The sequence below is a fragment of the Myotis brandtii genome, unplaced genomic scaffold, assembly GCF_000412655.1.
Source record: "Myotis brandtii unplaced genomic scaffold, ASM41265v1 scaffold390, whole genome shotgun sequence".
Taxonomy (NCBI): domain Eukaryota; kingdom Metazoa; phylum Chordata; class Mammalia; order Chiroptera; family Vespertilionidae; genus Myotis; species Myotis brandtii.
In genome coordinates, this window is record NW_005364954.1 from 284,653 (window position 1) to 293,150 (window position 8,498).

At 56.3% G+C, this 8,498-nt stretch overlaps 1 long non-coding RNA gene across 1 annotated transcript in view; it reads right to left on the bottom strand.

Moving 5' to 3' along the window:
- The window catches only part of LOC102245143, an 11,834-nt gene extending 9,442 nt beyond the window's left edge, over positions 1-2,392 (bottom strand). Inside the window, exon 1 of the long non-coding RNA XR_313961.2 lies at positions 2,249-2,392. This is a non-coding gene — a long non-coding RNA (uncharacterized LOC102245143). The remainder of the gene's footprint in view (positions 1-2,248) is intronic.
- Between the last annotated feature and the right edge of the window lie 6,106 nt (positions 2,393-8,498).

Here is an 8,498-nt window from a genome sequence, read left to right on the forward strand (position 1 = left end):
TTCCTAACTTAAGTCTAATTCCAAAAGAGTGAGGACAAGATCAAGATCAGAGCCTTCCAGAAATACTGGCTCCCTGGGATTTATGAGGGAGCCGCGGAGGGGGGCCTACGGGGTGCTGTGCTCGCAGCCAAGCTGCTGTCAGCGGCCAGCTGCGTGGGAAAACACGAGCGCCCGCCGCGGGCCTGTTCCTTGAAGCACTTTCGATCCCAGACGGGATGGAAACAAACACGGGGAGAAGACACGCCTTCCGGTCCTCGCCAGCGGGGGCTGCATTCCCGGCCTCTCTGTGTTACCAAGATACAGTTTCATCCCTGAAATGCAATCGTTCCTTAGAGAAATAGGAAGTTTATTCCATGGTCCGTATGCAGTTTTTCACTTAAAAAATACATATATTATTGATTTCAGAGAGGAAAGAGAGGGGGAGAGAGACTGAAACATCAATGATGAGAGAGAATCATGGATCGGCTGCCTCCTGCATGCCCCACACTGGGATCGAACCTGCAACCCAGGCATGCGCCCTGACCGGGAATCGAACCGCGACCTCCTGGTTCATAGGCCCATGCTCAACCACTGAGCCATGCCTGCTGGGCTTTTAAATTTTTTATGTTTTTATTTATTTTAGAGAGAGAGGAAGGGAGAGAGAGAAACATTGATTGGCTGCCTCATGTACGCCCCCGGGCATGTGCCCTGGCCAGGAATCAAACCGTGACCTCCTGGCTCGTGAGCCGCACTGGCCAGCCGGCTGTCCGAACACATTTTATTACAGGATGGGTCCTCCCTCGGGAAGCCAGGGCTCAGGCCGAGCTTCCTGCCCGCGAGGGCCCGCTGAGTGCTGGCGCATGGCGGTGTTTCTCCACTTGCTCCGAGTGTGGAAGGAGTCAGCCTGACCCTGCGGTGGAATTCCTCCCGGCTGCAGGAACTCGGCCAGCCACTCCATTCCCGGCTGGACTTCATTATCCGAAATATGGAGAGGGTGAGGCTGTGTCTTCGCCTTTCGCCAGTACCCCACGATGCCAGCGAAAGCCGGCCCTCAGAGGACCGTGCCCAGATGGCCAGGCCCTAGGGATGAGAGGTGACAGAGGCCCAGCGCCCACCCCCAGAGGGTGGTCTGGGCAAAGGGGACAGAGGGAGCCTGCCTCCTCCCACAGGGCACACCGGGCCCCACAAGGCCCAGGACCCGTCCAGGGACCCCCAGGACACCAAGCAGAGGTCCTAGGGCTGCCCCCCAGTCAGGGCCCCTCCTCGCACATATCCTCCACCCTCTCCGCGCCCCTCCCCCACTCCAGATCTCTCGGCATTTGGGGGAGACCCTGCCTGGCTGAAGGTTTGCTTCCAGCACCATCTCTGAGTCTGGGGAGCCCTCAGGGCGTGGCCAAGGACAGGGGCCGCCCGGGCTGGGGGGAGTCTGCCTTTAGCTGGAGGCCTCGTGTCTCGCACACCCCAGGGAGCGGGAGCCAACAGCCCGGTGCCGTGGCGGGGGCAGCAGGTGCTGGGGAGACAGCGTGGGAGGAAGCTGGTGGGAGCCAGGGAGCCGGGCCCGGGTGGAAGTCTGAGAAGGGGACTCCAGAGATGAGCAGAGGACAGTTTCTAGCCGGGGCCGCAGCCTGGGCCATGCCAACCCCTCCATGCCCCTTGCAGGATGACCTGCGGTGTCTGAGCTACTCGGGGATGCTCAGCGTGTGAGTTTGGGGAGGGAACTGAGACAGGAGGGGGTAGGTGCTGCTGGGGGGCTCCTGCCAGCCCAGCACACCAGCGCTCCCTCATGCCCGCCTTCCTTCGGTCCCGGCCGTCCCAAACCTGGCCTTAGGACTGGCCTCTGCCTGTCCCTCCCGGCACTGCCTCGTCCAGCTGGACTCTAGTGGGGGGATCTGTCAACAGGAGCCGAGACCCAGACCCGCCCTCAGGCCCAGCAGCCTGCCGCCTTGGGTGGGGGTGACCCATGGCTCCTGTTCCTCAGTGGCCCCACCTGTAGAATGGGAACAGCACTAGCATCCCCCTGAGACCTTCTTCTGTGGATGAGGCCACGTGGACAGCTGGGGTCTACTGGCCAAAGGAGGTCTGAGGGCTTGCTCCCAGGAAATCCCTGCGTCCTGACCATGCCCACGCGTGGAGGGAGGTGGTTTTATGGCGGAGGGAGCACTCCTGGGGAGCTGGGAGCAGGCACGTGTCGGGGGAGTGACGGTGAATGAAGGACGATGGGGAGCTGGGAGCTGAACGGGCTGTGCAGAGGCTGAATCTGGGCCCTCACCCAAGGCCTGGATTCCAATCCAGCCACTGCGGCTGCGAAGGCGCTGAGCTCTGTGCCTCAAGCTCCTCCTCTGGCAGCCAGAGCTGGGCCTTGAAGAGTTTGAAGCAGGTGATGACATGCTCTGTCCAGGTGGCCGATTGTGTCCTGCCAGTGGGGCTGGCGGGGGGGATGCGTGCCAACCCCGGCACGGCGCCTGGGCCTTGGCGAGCAGGTCCTGATGGGCAGTCCCCCCGGGTGAGGAGTTTTGTCTCCCCACGTTGTGTGGCCCCAGCCTGGGGAGAGAGGGGCGATACTCTGGAAATGCTGGGAGCCCAGCACCCCTGGAGGTGCCTGCCCCAGGCTGAGCCCCGTGGGAGGAAAAGCAGAAGAGAAACAGCCTGGGAAGCAAGCACACAAACAAAGGACAAACAAGGGATGTGCTTGTTATGGGGAGAGAAAGGGCCCATTGAGCTCCGGGCCCTGGGTGACCGGCGCATCCTCCAGGCCCGGAGCTCCGGCAGCTCTCACATCTGTCCCGGGCATGGCTCCCCCGCCACCTGTGACCCTGCTGCCGCGAGGGCTGGGGGCCGAGTCCTGACCCATCCCCGAGTTAGGCCCAGTGAAAGCAGCTGCACGTTCCCCAAAAGCTCACATGCTCAGGGCGGGCTCTGCCTGGGTGGCGGCTCCTTCTCACTTCCTCTTCCTCCTGCTCTTCTCTGGTCTCCCCCCTTCTCTTCCTTCCCCTTGGAAGTCCCAGACGCAAGCCGTGGACCCCAGGGCTAACACAGGGAGAATTACTCCCACCCTCTAGGGGGTGGGGGGGGAGGGGAGGGAAAGTACTATTTATTGAGCACCTACTTTCTGCCGGGCCCTTTCCATCTGGCAGAGGAGGTATCAAAGCTCAGCGTAGTGAAGTGGCTGACCTGCCTGAGACTTCATTTTCCTTCCAGCACAAAATCCACCCCATGGGACGGTGTGATGGTGGAACTAGGGCAGAAAAGAGGAAAGGCTACCATGAATGAGGAAGCATCCAGCACACAGTAGGTGTTCAGTAAACATATGCTGCGTCCCGTGTCCGAATCCCTGTGGTATGTGCTGAAGAGTTGCTTAAGGGAAGGAAAGGAAAAATGGCTGCTCTAACTAGTTCATTTATTTCATTCAACAAAAATTGACTGAGCACCTACTATGCGCCAGAAACTGTAGGGACCAGAATAGAGCAGCGACAGAGACAGGAAATGCCTCTGCCCTCGTGCAATTTGCATGCTAGTGTAATGTTAGGGAGAGGCAGTCCTTTCATGGGCTTACCCAACACAAAGGTGTTGAATGCCTACTATGTGCCAGGTTCTGTTCTCTGCCCTGTGTGCTTCTACCAAATTCTGTCAGGCTAGGAAGCCGCAGTGCCCTGTGCCACCAGCGCCTTCGAGGGGACTTGAGAAAAGGTGAAAAAATGTCCTAATTAATACACAAATCAACAATAACAACACGGAGAACGGGCTGCTCAGAAGCTACTAACGAGACCCTCCAACCCTAAAAGGAAGTCCCTTCTAATGAAAAGAATATTTACTAAAGGCTCCTCCCATTCCGGAAGCATTACACATTCCCGGCATCTCTCAGGCCTCCCACGGGATGGTGCTATGGGCTAAACCGTGTCCCCCTCCAGATTCACGTGTTGACATCCTAACCGCCAAGACCTCAGCATGTGACTGTATGGGGGAGAGGGTCTTTAAGAGAGGTGATGACGTTAAAACGAGGTCACCGGTGGGCCCTGCTCTGACCTGACTGGTGTTCTTACAAGAGGAGGAGGTGAGCACCCAAACAGGTACAGAGGAAAGCCATGGAGAGCAGGGGGAGATGGCCATCTACCAGCCAGAGAGGCCTCAGAGGAAACCAACCCTGCCGACACCTGGAGCTTGGACTTCCAGCCGCCAGGATGGTGAGAAGGTAAATTTCGGTTGTTTCACTCTCCCAGTCTCTAGAACTTTGTTGGGGCAGCTTTAGCAGACTAATACAGGGAGACACCATTTCCCAATAGACAAACGGATTCTCAGAGAGGTCGTGTAACGTGTCCACGGTCACCCCGCTGGAAACAAAGAAAAAGGGGTGGGGAACTCAGATCTGTCTGATCCCGAGCCTGTGTGCTTAGCCACGGAGCACTGAGCAGGTTTCTCTTCTCTGACACGTTCCGGGCCTGTTTCAGAAATTCGTTTTCTTACTAGATCTCCTTTTTTTTTAATTTTTATTGTTGTTAATCCTCACCTGAGGATATTTTTTCCCATTGGTTTTATTTAGAAAGAGTAGAAGGGAGGAGGGAGAGGGGTGGGAAGAGAGAGAGAGGGAGACATCCACGTGAGAGAGATACATTGATTGGTTGCCTCCTGCACGTGACCTGACCAGGGCCAGGGATGAACCTGAAACCCAGGTGCGTGCCCTTGACCGGGAATTGAACCTGAGACCCTTCTGTGCTTGGGCCGGCGCTCTAACCACTGAGCACCGGTCGGAGCTGCTACATCTCTGCAGGGTAAGCATGTCAGGGCAGAGGGGTGGCACTGAGCCCAGTTGCACATGGCAGACCCTGGCCCCGGGAAAACCCTGCAGGCCCCTGGGCAGTGGGCTGTCTGCCTGTAGCGGGGCCGAGCGGGAGGAATTCTCCATGCCTTTTCTTCTGTTTTCTAAAGAGTCCTGATCTTCAGAGGCAGCGACCTGTGGAGAAAGAAAGACAAATGTGAAATATTCCGAAGACTGTGAGTAATCTGAAAAGACAACGCTAGATCAGGGAGATACAGCTTTTTCTTAAAGAGACAGACGATAAGTATCTTAAGCCCTGGCCGGTGGGCTCAGTGGGTGGAGCAATGGCACAAAGGGTCTTAGGTTCGAATCCTGGTCAAGGGCAGTTACCTGGGTTTCAGGTTTGATCCTCAACCCTAATGCGTTTTTTTACTAGATCTCCTTTTTTTTTTAATTTTTATTGTTGTTAATCCTCACCTGAGGATATTTTTTCCCATTGGTTTTATTTAGAAAGAGTAGAAGGGAGGAGGGAGAGGGGTGGGAAGAGAGAGAGAGGGAGACATCCACGTGAGAGAGATACATTGATTGGTTGCCTCCTGCACGTGACCTGACCAGGGCCAGGGATGAACCTGAAACCCAGGTGCGTGCCCTTGACCGGGAATTGAACCTGAGACCCTTCTGTGCTTGGGCCGGCGCTCTAACCACTGAGCACTGGTCGGAGCTGCTACATCTCTGCAGGGTAAGCATGGCAGGGCAGGGGGGTGGCAGTGAGCCCAGTTGCACACGGCAGACCCTGGCCCCGGGAAAACCCTGCAGGCCCCTGGGCAGTGGGCTGTCTGCCTGTAGCGGGGCCGAGCGGGAGGAATTCTCCATGCCTTTTCTTCTGTTTTCTAAAGAGTCCTGATCTTCAGAGGCAGCGACCTGTGGAGAAAGAAAGACAAATGTGAAATATTCCGAAGACTGTGAGTAATCTGAAAAGACAACGCTAGATCAGGGAGATACAGCTTTTTCTTAAAGAGACAGACGATAAGTATCTTAAGCCCTGGCCGGTGGGCTCAGTGGGTGGAGCAATGGCACAAAGGGTCTTAGGTTCGAATCCTGGTCAAGGGCAGTTACCTGGGTTTTGAGGTTCTATCTCCAGCCCCAGCTGCGGCTAATACAAGGCTATCAATCATGTGTCTCTCTCACATTGATGTTTCTCTCTTTTTCTCTCTCTCTATCTATCTCTATCTCTCCACTCCCTTCTACTCTCTCTAAAAATCAATGGAAAAAATATCCTTAGGGGTAAGGATTTTTTAAGAAAATCTATCTATCTATCTATCTATCTATCTATCTATCTATCTATCTATCTACCTATCTATCATCTATCTATATATCTTAGGTGTTGTATCTATCTATCTATCTATCTATCTATCTATCTATCTATCTAATCTCTTAGGTGTGGCAGGCCAGACAGTCTCCATGGCAACTATTCAACTGTGCCATTGCCGCTGGAAGTTGCCATAGGTAACATGTAAATGAGTGAGCAAGGCTGTGCTCCAGTAAAACTTTATTGATAGATACAAATGTGCATTTGACATCATTTTTCCTGTCATGGAACTATTATTCTTTGTATTGTTTTTTACCACTTGAGAATGCAGAGCCCATCCCTAGCTCATAGGCCTGTGGGTGGGATTGGGGGCAGCTGCCAGATGCTGGGGAGGTACCTGTAGTGAGCATTTCTGGGCCCGAGAGCCTGGAAGGCTCGTGGACAAGGCCATCCTATCTTGGCCTACGGATGGGGACACCGAGGCTCACAAATCGGGGTGACATCAGGAGCTCATGGGGACCCGGCTCCATCTCTGGTCTCCGGGATTGGGGGCAGCTGCCAGATGCTGGGGAGGTACCCGTAGTGAGCATTTCTGGGCCCCGAGAGCCTGGAGGGCCTCGTGGACAAGGCCATCCTACCTTGGCCTACGGATGGGGACACCGAGGCTCACAGCTCGGGGTGACGTCAGGAGCTCATGGGGACCCGGCTCCATCTCTGGTCTCCTGGTCTAAGTGCCTTCTCGACCCTGAGGGCGCGAGCCCCACCACGGGGGTGATGGTGTCTCTTTGCAGAGTGAGCACCAGACCCAGGGGCGCGTGTCTCAGCTCCTGATGGAGGCCCCGGCACCGCCACCTCCTCAGGCTCCAGTGCGTGAGTGAGGGGCGCACAGTGCGTGCTGCGTGCAGGTTTGTGGTGGGAACAGCATGCGTCCTCCCCACGAACTCTCAGCCCGAGCAAATGCTCAACGAGCAGCACGGTGTTACCTCTGTGAATCCTCGGGACAACCCAGGAGGTGAGTGCTGTTACCACGTCCGCTTTCAGGTGAGGCCGTCGACACTCAGAGAGGTGATGTCACTTCACCCAAGACACACAGCTCACCAGTGGCCGCCCCCGGTCTCAAACCCAGGCCCTACAGGCTTCATAGCTGGGTGGACACTCAGTGGTGACAGCCCCCACCTCACCCTGCTGCCCCCCGCCAGGCCAGGTGTTGGGCTTGGAGAGCCGGTCACCCTGCCCACGGGGCGGATGTAGCTAGTGCATTTCTGTTGCATTCACGGGGACGCTTCTCAGAGGAGGCGGAGCACAGAGAACCAGGTCAGTGAGACACCCCCGGAGGCAAGAAAGGCCTGTCTTTCTGTCACCAGAAACTCGGACGTCATCGTCACCACTCCCCGCTCTGTTCTGTTCAGACCCGTTTAAAATCGGTCCTGACAAACAGCCGCGTGGGGAGAGACACGCTGCCCGGGCGCCTGCTGCTGTGTGTGGGACGGAAGCCACAGCATGAGATCAGCCCAGATGTCAAAACCAGAGCCGCGCTGAAATGCCGACGGTCAGTCCGTCCAGCGGCAGAGCCCTGCACGGCCGTGACAACCAGGCTGAGGAACTTTATAGTTATTGCCCCGGAGCGGTGCTCACAGCACGTGAAGACATGAAACCGACCATGCAATCACGCGTCTGGTAAAAGCTCCTGTAAGTGAAAAACATGAATGTGGGCTATACGTGCATGGAAACATGTCTGGAATTTTGTGCACCAAAATGTTAACACTGTTAGTGTGGGTTCGTTCGTTCATTCATTCATTTATTCATTCATTCACCCAACTAACATTTATTTGGCATCTACCATGTGCCAGGGAACATACTACGTCAGTGATGGCGAACCTTTTGAGCTCGGTGTGTCAGCATTTTGAGCCGCCACTCCTCAGGCTCCAGTGCGTGAGTGAGGGGAGCAGTGTGTGCTGCGTGCGGGTTTGCGGTGGGAACAGCACGCATCCTCCCCACGAACTCTCAGCCCGAGCAAATGCTCGACGAGCAGCACGGCGTTACGTCTGTGAATCCTCGGGACAACCCACGAGGTGAGTGCTGTTACCACGTCCGCTTTCAGGTGAGGACCGCCACCTCCTCAGGCTCCAGTGCGTGAGTGAGGGGCGCACAGTGCGTGCTGCGTGCAGGTTTGTGGTGGGAACAGCATGCGTCCTCCCCACGAACTCTCAGCCCGAGCAAATGCTCAACGAGCAGCACGGTGTTACCTCTGTGAATCCTCGGGACAACCCAGGAGGTGAGTGCTGTTACCACGTCCGCTTTCAGGTGAGGCCGTCGACACTCAGAGAGGTGATGTCACTTCACCCAAGACACACAGCTCACCAGTGGCCGCCCCCGGTCTCAAACCCAGGCCCTACAGGCTTCATAGCTGGGTGGACACTCAGTGGTGACAGCCCCCACCTCACCCTGCTGCCCCCC